Consider the following 15,540-nt stretch of genomic DNA (forward strand, 5'->3'; position numbering starts at 1 on the left):
GGCACTGCTTTATCACACTACACGTTACGTGTTTTATATGTTGAATTTCATGGTCGTACGTTGTGTTGTGTGGAATTCATTATTTTTCCCCTCCCTTATGCTCTGCCCTGTGTGTGGCTACACCAGGGCGTATTGCAAGCAGGCCCTATGATGAAGCATGTCACATACTTCGGTATGTTAGTGAGGGCAGTTTTTTCAAACAGATGAGTTTGTCTGCTTTGTTATAAGTTTTATCTTTTGCTCTCCACCCTCTTTGTGTGTTTACTTGAGAACCTATGGAGGCTCGGGGTGGTAGAGTGTAATTGTTTGGCCCTCTCCCCTCCTATGTGTTAAGTGAGGGGCATCAACACATCCACCAGAGCACCCACACATGACCCACCTGCCACCAAACCACCCCTCTGCATCCTGGACACACATCGACTGCGAACTTGCAGCAATGTCCCAGTCACGTCACCGCAGCGGTGAATACATGCGCTTAATGTAGAAGGCAGGGCTAGTCCAAGGCATGGGAAATGCACAAACACCCCAGGGACACACTTTCCCCACCCCACATCAACACACCCCATGAAAGCACTGGCCAGGTGCCCATCCTGTGCACCCCCATGCACAGCAACAAGCAAGGTCAATCCACACCCTGCACCACACAACAAACAACCAGGGAGACAGCCACTGCAGGAGTGGCTGCACAGGAACACACAACACACAGCACAGTGCCACGAAACACACACAACACAACACCACCACACACATGGAAACATACATGAATACAAGCACCAAAGTAACACATACAAGGAACGAACATACAAATGGACACACAGCCTGCATACTCAAACACACCCACACACAGACACCCAAAATGTCCACAGCAATGGAGCACAATAGATCAGCAATCCAAAGAGGGATGTCCACAAATGGAATGCCACGGAGATACACAACAAGCATGCAAACATTTCATCCAAACCCAGGAACACAGAACACCTCCCTCAGCCATCAAGCCACAGATGACTGCTACAATCAGTGAAGTCAAACCGCAGCCAACACAGTGCAACAACAAAAGTAGACATCAGGCATACCAAGTAAAGGTACAAGGAAGGAAGGAAAGCCTGTAGTGTAGCTGGGAACAGCCACACGTGCATACAACAACCCCACAGGAGTACACCTGAAGCACAACACACAGGGCCCATATATTTATTTTATTTATTTTCATTTTATTTAAGAAGTTTTATATAGCGCTAGCCTGACCGGAGGGTATCGGAGCGCTTCACATCGGTTACATAGCAGAGGAAAAGATAGCAGCACAAAATACAGTAAGGCAAGACAGTTTAGCAATAAAAATCACAATGACAATGCGGTGGAGGGTCCATATCAAGATCTTGATTAACATCAAATCCGGGAAGGGAAGTGTGAATCTCAAGGCTCCAGCTGCTCCTATCTGTTCGTTAGGGATCGGTCAAGGAAAAGGATTTTGAGCTGACTTTTGAATTTAGCGAAGGACGGAATAGTTCTGATGTGAGCGGGAATAGAGTTCCAAATTTTAGGCGCGTTGCCGTCGAAGGACTTGGCGGCAGTTTTCTCTTTTCGTGATTTTTGCGGGATGAGAAGTAAGGTGTTGGAGCTTCTGAGAGTCCTGTTCTGGCCAGCTTTTTTATGTTTGGCCGCCAGATATTTGGGTTTGCCTGTGTGAAGGGCTTTGTGGGTGAGGCAGGCTGTTCTGAAGTTCGCCCGCAGTTCTACAGGAAGCCACTTGAGTTCTTTGAGAGCAGGAGAGGTATGATCAAATTTCTTCACTCCAGTGACCATTCTGGCAGCCCCATTGAGAGTTGTTTTCAGGGGAGCAAGGTGTGTTTTAGCTATACCGGAGAGTACCGTGTTTCCATAGTCTAGTCTTGACAGCACCAATGCTTGGGTGGCTTGCTTAAGTTCTTTGGGCGGGATAAAAGGTTTTATTTTGTTTAGAAGCTTCAGGTTGAGGAAGGCACTCTTTGCTGAGATCTTAATGTGCTTGGTCATGTCCAGTTTTGAGTCTAGTGTAATGCCTAAAGACTTAACAGAATCAGCCAGGTCGAGGTTCCCGTTGAGCACATCAATGGCTTTTATCCACTCGACCATTGGTGGATTTTCTTCTTTATTCGAAATGAGGAGGAGTTCAGTTTTGTAAGGGTTCAATTTTAAGTGATTATTGGACAGCCACAGTTGCACTTCTCTTAGTGACTCTTTGAGTCTTTGAATGTCTTTGGCCGACGAGATTTCCAAGTAAATTTGAGTATCGTCTGCATATAAGTGGAAAGGGAGGTTAGCCTTTCTGAGGAGGGTGGTGAGGGATTCCATGTAGATGTTGAAGAGTTGATAGGGAGAGCACTGATCCTTGGGGAACTCCTCTGTTGACTGAATGGAGGTCGGACTCATAGCTTTTGATTTTGATTCTCTGGAAGCGGTTGTGGAGGAATGAGGAGGACCACCTCGTCTAGACCATACTCCATTACTCACAAACACCATGAGGAATTTACACACAAACCCCCCTCACAACAGCAGCACACAGCACCAGTGCCACACACTCTGAAGGCTGCCAATATGTGCCAGTACATACACACACAAACGAACACACACCCTGGGTGTAGCCACAAACATACCACACACAAAGGAATGCCTGAACAGATGTCTGCCCAAAAACAACACACAAACACAAAACACAACAGAAACACACACAGAACCCCATCAGAAACAGACACACCCTGTCAGCCAAACTGTGGAAAGGCAATGGGAGCACAGACACAACAGAAGTGCACAACCCCATCACCTAGGACCAAAACACACACAACATACCACAAATCACGCAAGAAATGCACCATTGCAGAACAACACTGCCACATCAAACCAACTATAGATACACATGAAATCAAAAACTGAACAAACACTGCAGGACATCAGGGGATGTACATCAGGAAATGCCAAGGTCACACACACACAGCACTGTATGCACAACAAGCAGTGTGTGCACACCAAGCATAACAGTCACACACAGACATGACTGACACAACCTCAACGCACACCACACAAATCAGCACAGCACAAACACAACAGCACACCCAGGAAGTGAAGCAATACCACAGCCAACACACATACATCCAACACAACAACAACAGATGCACCACTCTGGGATACAAGAGCAGAACCATCTTGACCAGAGCACTGGGCAGCACACACAGCTGAAGTGCACATGAGCAATCCTGACTGAATAATTGCACAAGATCATCACACATAAACCATTGGGGCAATGTCCAGAGTGGAACATTACTCTAGGCCCAATTACTGTACCACAAAGCACAGTGTCACAAATGAAGTGATGGGGAGTCACACACACATGTAAACCAAGGGGACAGCTGACATCAAAGTGAACTGTCTTGCATATCAGTAGTCGACATGCAATGGGTGTACCATACGTAAATACAGGGAGTGCAGACTCACAATGGGTAGGCATAAGTGGCCTACATAGGAATTGACATTACACCATACACACCATGCCATACAGGAGGATAAAAGGCGCCATGTGCCTGCAATGCATGAGAAACACAACCACAATGGCAGTGTGGAGCAGCAGGGCTGCACAGTCTACACAAACACGCTTAAAACACATGGGTGATCAAACAAACACAACACTGATGTTCAAGTCACACACTCTGCACACGCACAAGTGACTAAAACAACAAGTAGGAGTCAGACAGAACAGCACGGGCACACCAACACACTGCACGGTGCAAAACAGACAACTCACACATGTGCATACAACCACATCCACAGGGCAGAACAATTCAAACAACAGGCACACAACCACTGGGTGACACATGTGTGTCTTTCACAATCCAGGGGCACACACAAATCCACACCCCCTACCAAGTCACACCCTTCACACTGCACAATTCATGACTACCCAAGAGCACACATCTCATGTAGGCCACGGGACCAGGACTAAGGGCCATCACAAGATGGCCATACACATACACAGCTGGGCACACATGAAGGAATAACACACATACATGATGACATTGCCCAGCCTGCATGCAAACCTATGTACAGCATCACACCCTGTGCTGGCAGTGTCCCCCAACCTGACATGTAAACAATGTAGCCAACAATAGCAAACCACGAAAAAGAGAACTGTATGACAGGTAAAATAGACACCACAGATAACACAAGTATCAATGTCTGAATAGACTGAAGTCCCTATCACTCCTGTTAAAAAATGTGATGCGGGTAAAGAGCTTGGCAATGTTGAAGTGACACATAGAGCATGTGGCACAGTCAACCAAATGCACACACCAAAAGAACTTTAATCAGCAAGGACACTGACAGAACAGACAACAGGAGTAAGTATCTTTTTTCACATATTGCACAGATGTGACAGTAGACACAACAGTAGACATCAGCAAGGCACAAAATGCTGAGCAAATGCAAGATAATCTGCACAGGCAAACTCTAAACAGGAAGGCCAGTGGACAGTGCAGGGTGCACGGCAAATACATGAGAGGCTACACAGGGGAGAGTCCAACACAGTAGAGCAACAGGCCCAGTGTCTAGGGCAAAATTCACAGCAAATAAATGAGAGGCTGCACAGGGCAGAGTCCAACACAGCAGAGCAACAGGGTCAGTGTCCATGGCAGGGTGCACATCAGGTACATGAGAGGCTGCACAGGGGAGAGTCCAACACAGGAGAGCAACAGGGCCAGTGTCCAGGGCAAAATTCACAGCAAGTACATGAGTGGTTGCACATGGGAGAGTCCAACGCAGCAGAGCAACAGGGCCAGTGTCCATGGCAGGGTGCACAGCAAGTACAATGAGAGGCTGCATAGGGGAGAGTCTAACACAGCAGAGCAACAGGGCCAGTGTCCATGGCAGGGTGGACAGCAAGTACATGAGAGGCTGCACAGGGGAGAGTCCAACTCAGCAGAGCAACAGGACCAGTGTCCAGGGCAAAATTCATAGTAATTACATGAGAGGCTGCACAGGCAAGGGCAGAACAGCAGTGAATGACAAGGCCAGTGGGCATGGCAAAGTGCAGAGTCAGGACATGAGAAGCTGCACATGCAATGGCAGAACAGGAAGGTCAGTGGGCAAGGTAAATTGCAGAGTCAGGACATGAGAAGCTGCACAGGCAAGGGCAGAACAGGAAGGCCAGTCGGCATGGCAGAGTGCAGAGCGAGTACATGAGAAGCTGCACAGGCAAGGGCAGAACAGCAGTGAATGACAAGGCCAGTGGGCTTGGCAAAGTACAGAGCAAGTACATGAGAAGCTGCACAGGCAAGGGCAGAACAGGAAGGCCAGTGGGCATGGCAACGTGTAGAGCGAGTACATGAGAAGCTGCACAGGCAAGGGCAGAACAGCAGTGAATGACAAGGCCAGTGGGCATGGCAAAGTGCAAAGCGAGTACATGAGAAGCTACACAGGCAAGGGCAGAACAGCAGTGAATGACAAGGCTAGTGGGCATGGCAAAGTGCAGAGCGAGTACATGAGAAGCTGCACAGGCAAGGGCAGAACAGCAGTGAACGATAAGGCCAGTGGGCATGACAAAGGCTGAGCGAGTACATGAGAAGCTGCACAGGCAAGGGCAGAACAGGAAGGCCAGTGGGCATGGCAAAGTGCAGAGTCAGGACAAGAGAAGCTGCCCAGGCAAGGGCAGAACAGGAAGGCCAGTGGGCATGGCAAAGTCGAGAGTCAGGACATGAGAAGCTACACAGGCAAGGGCAGAACAGCAGTGAATGACAAGGCTAGAGGGCATGGCAAAGTGCAGAGTCAGGACATGAGAAGCTGTACAGGGAGTGTGTTTGCCTGTTCCCTTCCATGGCCAGCAACACACTCAGGTGGTAGACAATGGGCAGGACTAGCACACCTGTATGAGAGACAGGTGTGTAAGGGGAACTAACACTCACTCTTGGCTGTCAGGCGGACTTGGAGCAGGCTGTGTGTCGGGGACAGCAGGACCACATGACTGGGGAGAGAGAGGCCCAGGTGATGTAGGGTTATCAGTGGCTTGGCATGCTCGAAGGATGTTTGGGTCAGGTGGTGTAGTGGCACGTGGAGGTGGAGACATGCAGACCTATGAAACTGTGGGTGGGAGAGGGTGGAGGAGTGCCTTTCCACTTCTTGGGAATTCGAAATGGCTACCCTGTACTGGGTTAATGGGAACTGGTGTGGACACAACAGGCACACACAGGTGCAGACACTGGCACTCCCTCTGGTGACATGCTGGATCCTGCAAAATGTTTTGTCTGGCTACGCCTCTGGACCACCTTCCCCGGTTTGCCAGGTGTACCCCCTACAGTGCCCTACTTCCCCTGTTTGCCAGGTGTACCCCCTACAGTGCCCTCCTTTGCCTGTTTGCCAGGGGTAGCCCCTTCCCCTGCTTCACTGGGCTTGGAATTGGAGTCGATGTGGCAGGGAATGTGGCCCTGAGCCCTTCCTAGGTGCACCCTTGCCATACAACACCTCCTCAGTGGGCATAGACACTACACGCCTAGCTTTGCGTGAAGTTTTAGTGAAAGGAGAATCCTTAGCTGGTGATGCCTCTGAGGCATGTAAGCCTGATGTCTGCTTCATTGCTTTTTGGGACGTGCTTTTCCCTGAGGGGCTCTTGTCTTTGTATTCTGGTGTGGCTTTGCTCTTCTGTGGGGATGGTGTCTACGGGCGTATCGTGACTGTGACGCATGGGAACCGTGGTCACTATCATCAGATGTGGCCACTGACTGGGCGGTGGACAAAGGCACTGGAGCAGGAATGGGAGTATGTGCCTTTTGAACAGCAGACATCACAGTGGACGACAAAGCCTGGACAGTACGGTGTAGCCCACCCATGTCAGAGTGTATGCCCTCCATGTAGGCACCCACCTGGCCTAATGTTTTGTCATGGTTACTGAAGGCATTGAGCAGGGCTGTCTGGTCCACACAAAGCTGGCACAGAAGCTCAACAGACTCTGCACTGAGGGCAGCAGGAGGGACTGGGGCAGCGGTGCCTGGTGTGAATATAACTCGTCCCCTCTTACTGACACGGGCACAGGCAGCACCAGGGGAAGTGGATGGGAGGGTGGACACTGGCCGCTGTGTGGTAGAAGATGATACAGAGTCCCAATTCCCTATGCCTGCCAACATGGATGCATCCCCGCTGGCATCAGATGATGTTGTGCTTTGTGTCTCAGGCAGGGATTCCTCCTGCATACTAGGGTCCCCCTCTGATGCGCTGGTAACATCTGTGTCACAGGGCTCCTGTGCAGCTGTAGTGCTACTCTTGCCACCACTGGTGTCCCGCTCCTGTCCCTCCATGTCCACTGGCGAATCTGCATGAGAGAGAGATGCAGGGTTGGGTTAGTGTCATCAAAAGGACAAAGCAATTCAATCAATACAGTACAGAAGATGACCAAATCTACCTGTTGACTACCACACTCTGCAATCACATTGCAGCAACTCACTACATAGACCACAACAGTGCCTGTAACCCTGAATATCTGCCATGACTGAGCCATGTTAATGCCACACAGCACAACACCTTGCCCGTAGATTAAATATACCAGACACACAACTTGCTCTGCCCACACCTAGGGACATGATGTAGGCACACCGCTTATTGCCACTGACAGACCTTGAGAGAACAGGAGGGGGCAACACAGACATCTATTAGGACATGACAGTCCAAAATGGCAATTAGCCCATGCCAAACACCATGTTGTACTCAGGGGCACATTGTTGTCAGATGTGTGAGCCTCAACAATCAAGGTGCATGCAAAGTATGCATGCATGAAGTCACACTCAGATAGTGGACACTGCTGTTCACACTCAAATAGATTCCCCACACTATCCTAATGCTGAATGACCATGTAGGTCCTAACACATACAGCTATGGGAATGCACAGCAGGGAGGATCACCTTTGTAAGCCAGTTTGGGCTAATGCATGACACTGGCACCCATCCCAGCAGCCACTCACATGACACAGCACATCACCACCCCACGAACATCACATAGGCCACCGCTGCCACAGGCCCTGTACAAATGCATCCGCTCCCTGCCAAAGTCACCCTCCCCAAATACTCACCCCTGCCTTGCCGCTGATGCTCCTTCAGACATGCATCCAGCTCAGGATGAGTCACTGCCAAGATGCAGCCCATCAGTGGTGTCATGCTGCACCATGCAAAACGCCCAGTGCGTGGTAGCAGCCCCAAGGTCATCTCTGCCACGTTCTTTGCCAGCCGGCTGATGTCGTCCCACCTCTTGTGGCAGTGGCTACGTCATCAGTTCCATACCCCCAGGGCTCGCACCTTTGCTGCAATGGCCCTCCACACGGCCTTACGCTGATGTACCTTGAGCTGGAGGTATGGGATAAAGAGGGGGAAATGATCAGTGACACAGTGTCATGTACCAACATCTATCAGTACAGTAGCAAGACACAGACTCATTAGCAAATGTAATCTCTGTCCATCCCACCCTGTGGTACACCTCACATGGGCACTCTGCATGGGCCAAGCAGATGTGATTGCATGCATTTATGAGGGCGTACAGGGTCCCTGGTAATCTCACACACATGCAGGATGACTGCACTGAACCCCGTCTGTGGCTTGCACAAATCTCCAGTCCTATGCATGTCTGGCCACTACATACATCACATATCGACCTGTGTTTGTGTGTAAACTCACTGTGTGCATGACTGGGCAGCATTCAATGAGCATGTCTTGTGAACATATCTGTATGTCATGTGTGTGGCATAGGGGTACATGGACTCGCCAACCAAATATAGATCTACACAAGTGTGGTTGTGTGAAATTATACAGGGCTGAGGTGGTGCATATTTGGATTTCAGTGTGAATGAACAAGAGTAAGGACACAATAAGAGCAGTGATGTGATCTCGTCTTGGTGGGACGGCACTGTGCAGAGCGTCTGGGTTCACACTGAGTCAGACAACAGGGACACACAGAGACATTCAGCCAAGCAATTACTGTCCTGGCACCTGCATGTCCAACATACTGTGTCTCTGTATGGCTGACAATGTAACACACTCTACTCAGACTGCAGGCAGGAAAACCCATGACATTGGGACACACACTCCTTCCCCCTGGAGACAGCATGTTTGTCAGTGTATGACACAATCCCACAACCTCAGGCATATACTGCAGCAGTCCAACTACATGTCTGCCCCGCCTGCCCTACACCTCCCTTTTTGATCACTTACCACGACATTTGGGGCACCATACAGCCTTGGGTACTGTGCAAGCACCTCGTCCACCAGGTCCTCCAGCTCCTTGCTTGTGAATGGACTGGCACGCATCTTCTCTGTCCTTGCCATTCCTGTGGACATGTAACACCTGTGGTGGAATTGGGTGGTGAGGGGTCCCAGGCAGCAGGCTCTGGAGGCAGAAGCAGGTGAGAGTCTCTGGCAGCAGGCTCTGGAGGCAGCAGCAGATGAGGGTCTCTGGCGGCAGGCTCTGGAGGCAGCAGCAGGTGAGGGTCTCTGGCAGCAGGCTCTGGAGGCAGCAGCAGATGAGGGTCCCAGGCAGCAGGCTCTGTGAGCAGTGGAAATGTAAGGCTCACTCCCACAAATATATAGCCCCTTGGGTCGTTTCTAAGGTGCCAAGCTGCAACAATTGGTTGTCCAGGTCTGTGTCAGAGTTTTAACTGGCTCTACAACTGTCGTCTTCAATTACTTGCACGGGAAAAGAAGATGCTAGCTCCCAACTCCCTCTCCAGGATCTCTTAGAGCCAGCATTAAATCATGACTCTAATTAACCCCATAGGGGGAAGGGGGAATGGATAAAATATTAAAGAACAAAGAAGAGACTTGTTCTGGACCTTCGGGTTTTCTGTCTGGCTCTTCTGTCAATCAACGGAGTGACCAACTTGCTGAAGATACCTGAGGAAACTAACACACAACAATATTATTTATCTCTCTATCTACTCTACACTAACTCTTTTCTGTTAACTTTTTTTCATTGATAACCTACCCCTTGTCCTCTTGTAACCTGCCCCTCTTCTCTTTTCTGATGTATTCTTGATATCTCTCTTGGACTGGTATGCAACATCTGCAAAAGATTTGATAGCTTGGTCACACTCTATGCCTTTAACCTATTTACTGTTTATTTCTAAATCATTGTTAACCTACCAGTTGGTGTTTTGATTGAAGTCTTCTATTTATTCCACTAAGAGTTCTTTTATTTCAGTTCTGAATTTAACTGACTTTATTTTCTCATTTGTCTTTAATCCATTTCTTCTAAACTATAATAGTGTAACAACCAATTTTTTATCTTTCCTCAGATTTGTCTAGAAGTGAGTTTTAACAATATCGCTGAAGAATTATTCCCCTCCTTTCTTTAGAAACTGCCGCCGCAGCTGAGGAGAGGACCTTTTACCAGGCGAGACACAACTCGAGAAAATGAAGCAACTGAAGACTTTCTCCTCTTGAATTCACCGGCTCTTCTCACCCACAATAGTCGAGTGCTGTCACTAAGGTATTCTACCAAAATTCGGGCTTTTACGAGTTAGGAACTTCTTTTTAACAACGAGCTAAGGGAAACAGATACTTTCTCGGTTGAGGTTTTAGTGAAGTGTGCACTCGCTAAGGAGCGCGCGCGTCACCTCAATCTCTCCCCGGTGTGTTGCTAAACACTAGACCGCTACTTGCCAGGTCCGCGGTGGTCATCTCGGAATTCCGCACTCGCCACAGATCGGCCCAAGTAGGGTTTCTCCTTCTTTTTGGCCAACAGGAGCTCATTAGGGAACACACTAATCTGGCCTCAGGTACAGAGTGATCAGCGATCCTGACAGTCTGCCTCTTTCAAAAGCATCCAATGTCCACCTCCACTGTGGCAGAGCACGCCTACCGTGATTTTCAAAACTGCATCATGCGTAAGCGTGGGCAAATTCGCGCGAAAACGTACTTGCGGTTGGCAAAATACGCGAACTTTCGTGAAATTGCGGATATTTGAATTTTTCGGAGTTCGCTGGATTTTTTTTCACCGCGGCTATCTCGAAGTTACCCATGCGGTCGATTATGGGTGAAGCCATCTTGTTTTCACTGTTCGCGTTGCGTATTTCAGTTTCCGGTTGCTAGTTGCATGCTCGCATTGTGCATTTCCTGTTCCGGGTCGCAGTTGCGTGTTCGCGTCCGTTTTTGCGTGCTCGTGAGGAAAATATTGCGCAAACTTACCCACGTGGTTGCAATGGGTGCGGCGATCTGGTTTTTCATTCATTGCTATGGTTCAGGGCATGCCTTTTCTATCCTGCTTCAATCTTTGTAATTCTTTGTTTGTTTGAACTTTTTTTAATCTTTTTTACTCATTATCTATCTCTCTATTTTTGTACATCTATGTTTTGTGTTTTTTTCTACTTTTCGTTACTTTAATAACTACTTTTTTTTACTTTCTGTTTTCTTTTCTTTACTTTTTTCCCCTATTCTTTCCTACTTTTCCTTTCTTTAACCCAGGACCATGGCAAAGGGAGCCGGCAAGTCCAAGGGAAAGAGTCCCGCACCCCGCAGCCGGCACCCTTGTGGGCGTTTAAGGGGGGCGTCTGTAAGTCCCAGGGAGATTTTCAGCACAGTGGAGGTGGCCGCACTGGTCTTCTTTGTGCAGCGCCACCTCCCCATGACCATCGCAGCAGGCGGCAGGCCCGGTAACGGGTATGGCCTCCGGAAGCATCGCCAGCTATGGGGTAAGGTGTGCCCGGCCATGTATCGGGAGTCAGGGGTCCGGCGCCCCTACAACCAGGTGACGCACCGGTGGTCCAACATAGTGGACCTGGAACAAGACCTGCATGACCTCCTGGGCGTCGAGATCCATGGGCTTGTTGAGAACTAGTAGCTATTTAATAACTACTGTGTTTTCTTCTGCTCTGTGTTATATTGCAAATATATGTTTTTTTCCAAAGAGCAAGAAGGCTGCCTATTACATTGCAGGTAAATTATGTTTCAAAAGCTTCTGTGATTGTAGGTGCTCGCCTGCTCAGTGGCGGTGCTACTATGCTTACTTGTTTTCAATTTTGTGCTCATTTGGCCTGAGTGATTATGTATGAGTGTACTTTACAGAACTGCGTAATGCTAGAGACTAGAGACTCAAGTCCAGTCCTTCCTTTGTACTCCTGCCACTAAGAAGAGATAGTTGAGGTGGATTGATAGGTTGAGTATATTATGACTTGTTATTTAGTAGGACATTTTTTAGTGGTCTGCAATCATGACGGACTGTGTATGTCACTTCGCGTGCTGCTGAGTGCTGCCAGTCCTAGTAGAACCTTTTTGTGGTTGGTTAAGTGAGTTACATACCTTTCCAAGTAGACGGTCCGCGAATCCAGGAATACTAATATCCTAGTAGACCACATCATATAGGTCAATAAATTTAGTGCATTTGTTGTTTATTTCCCTGAAATAATATATATATTTTTTTAATTTATGATTTCGTTGACAACAATCATCCATGTTTGTGTCTTTTTTTCATGTACATCAGCACCTCCAAGGGGCAAGAGGACAGAGGTGGCGGGGCCGGCGGAGCAGGAAGGCCAGTATCGGTCAGCCGAGGGCTCTTCTGCTGGCCCCAGTAAGTTTTCCTGTTAAGATTAATAATTATACTTCCCTAACTTTTCTCAGCACCTATTTATTCCAAACGTTCATCATAATTCTATTTTTTCCTAAATCATCTTTGATCTTCTTGTAGACTGTTTTGAAATTCTTATCCTGCCTCTACTATGACTCTCTGTGCTACTACTATTTATTTTTATTAGTCTGTCTGTGTAGCTAGCTAAGCTTCCACAGTTGGCAAAAGGTGTTAAACAAAACTCCTATTTAGCAATAGCTCTAGGCACTGAGTGCAGTCCTCTGGGTTGCCCATAATGTCTATTGAAGTCTTCTTAATGTTTATGCTTTGACAATTCCCAACAATAACATGTCAAAGGCCACCAAGCATAAGATACTAGTTTACTTTTTGATTGGATAGGAGGACATACTACTACTGTTGCAGGGACTATTCTGCACATACAGAACTATGGGCAAGAAATTGGGCATTGGTGATAATAGGCGCAGTCAGACTTTCCACATACCTCAGTCATAACAGAAGTTGAACCCCCAATCTCCTTACTGACTAGCTAGTGTGTCAGAGTCATTATTTAGCTCCCGAATGCAGCGATGATCCCCAATGATTATACAACCCAGAATATAAGACTACAGAGTCAGAGTCCCGACCTCTCAGAGTCACGGAATCATGCTTGCAAATTGCAAACCCTTTCGCTCACTCACTCATGACCAAAATCCATAGAGTTTATGTAGGTTTTAAAGCTTTATTAAAAGTAAAACAACTAGCTCTGTGGGCACTCTGTATATTAATTTTTAATTGTGCATTATATAAAAACCTTTATTAAAATCAACTTCATAGAAGAGAAATGGTGAACTCATGAAAACTGAACAGTGGCTGATTTACACATTAATTGTGGGAGACCCCTTACCTGGTTGGAACTTAAAGTACTGGTGGTGATGATGATGAGTAACATATTGCTCTTGTTCGTAGAAGGGAATCTTCTGTCTGTTATGAGAAAAATGGTGCGAGTTAAAAAGCAAGCATTCATCAGTTGTGCCAGAAAGTGTAGCATGTTATGGCTAAGCATAAATAAAAACACTCTCCCCCGCTTCCGAAGGGGGAATTTTTAGTTTAGACTAGAGAGTCACAAATAATTAAATTTGTTTCTGCAGTAACATTTTTTTTCATTCCTAGACAAAATAGGGAGTGGTGTATATGGCATCTAAAAATATGAAATGTATTTTCTAGGCGGAACACCATCGGCACAGACCACCACCAGTGCCGGGGCCAGCGCAGAGGCGGTCACTCCAGGGGCGGATGCAGTTCCACCAGTGCCAGCAGGAACTGCTGTGGGGGATGCCTCGGTTGTGGCAGGCAGAGGTAAGCTATTACATTCCTTACTTATTGAGATTGCAGAGTAGGCTCGCTGCAGGGGTGTATGTTGTACAGTACAAGTACACTTTACTGTTAAAAAGACTTACAAATTTAGAACTAAGTTTTTGTCACCCAGGTAGAAGACAGTCACCCTTGACCTCGCATTTGCAATAGCATTAGCGGCGGGAGTTGACGAGTAACCAATGGCCTCCTCTAAATTTGACTTCAACTCAGCTGTGAAACTTTTATCGAGTAGCCAAGTCAGATCAAAGATGAACTTGATGGATGAGATGAACGAAAAGGGAAAGAAGGGTGTAAGGAAGGAGCAAGTTAAATTAATGACTGGCAAAGAATAATGTATGTTTTTGAATGCAGGCAGAGGTGGCTGGTAGAATCTGATGCATGGCCGGTTGAAGCAAGAATGGGTGGAAGGTGAAAGAAAAAAAGACTGCCTGGGTGGTTGAAACAGAAACTGTATGTGTGCGCAATATATCCTTTGGGCCAAATTCAAATGCAAGTCAAGCACAGATGCATGGGTAGTGGTTTACAAAATAAAATAAAAGGGTGTTTGTTGGTGAGAAAAAGTAAGGTTTGTCCAGTTGAGACATTAAGAAGAATGATTGACATTTACTTTGAATGGATGGATGCCTGGATGGTATCTTCCTCATAGATAGCATAGGTGTATGTCGAGTAGAGAGAGTAGACGGTCACTGGATGAGGAGTGTTAGTTTGAAGAGCATGTAACACTGCACGTCTGTGCCAGAGTAGCAAACCTTGACTAACAGTAGTTTACAAGCACAGCATATATTGTGTATCTATATTGTATAGTTCACATTATCAAGTCAAGTCACAAGTGCCTTCCTCCGGCGATTACGGGGACCACTCACTACCTATGTTAATAATTTTTTTTCAGCTCTTTCATTCATGTGTGACCTATCGGTGTTCACTCAATCAATAAAAATAAAGCACCTAAAGTCATCCCTTATATAAACAAATATCATGTGAAGGGATAGATGAACATATTATCTTCTTCATTTTCCTTTTGTATTAGTCAGGGGCAGGGCAGGGTGAAAGATAAATTAATTGAGCAGTAGCCCTTGTTGTAACAGAGTATGGCCAGTTCCACCCATAATAGAAAAGTAAGAGCTTCCCCACCTGCATGTACTGGTAACAGTAACGCGAATCTGCGTCATCATGGCTTGCGTCTGTTTTTCTTGGGTGCAAGCTGACTGCGCTGGCATTATGCCGGCTTCCACAAGTTTTATGTACTAATTTAGCTAAACAAGAGAGAAGAAGAAGACTGGTGTTCTGTCTGAGTCTAATGTAGTGAGTCCATAATGCTAGTAGAATTCCTGAAACTCCGACTAATGTTAGAGCAGAGGCCGACGAAATGGGAGGTTAGATAGATGCATGCCACAAATGTTATGTACTGTGCTTGCAAATTGCTAGTGCTGCTGTGACACAACTTTCTGTTGAATTATTTTGTGTTATTCTTAAAGAGTATTGGTTACAGTATTTTTTCTTTCTTCATATAGATACTCCTTCTAAACCATCAAGGAAGGAGTTGGCTATCCGGGCCAGGCGCCGAAAGCTGGAGGCTCTTGCCACCGAATATCGGCGGCTGGTGGCTCA

This window comes from Lissotriton vulgaris, chromosome 6, assembly GCF_964263255.1.
Source record: "Lissotriton vulgaris chromosome 6, aLisVul1.2, whole genome shotgun sequence".
NCBI classification, from domain to species: Eukaryota; Metazoa; Chordata; class Amphibia; order Caudata; family Salamandridae; genus Lissotriton; species Lissotriton vulgaris.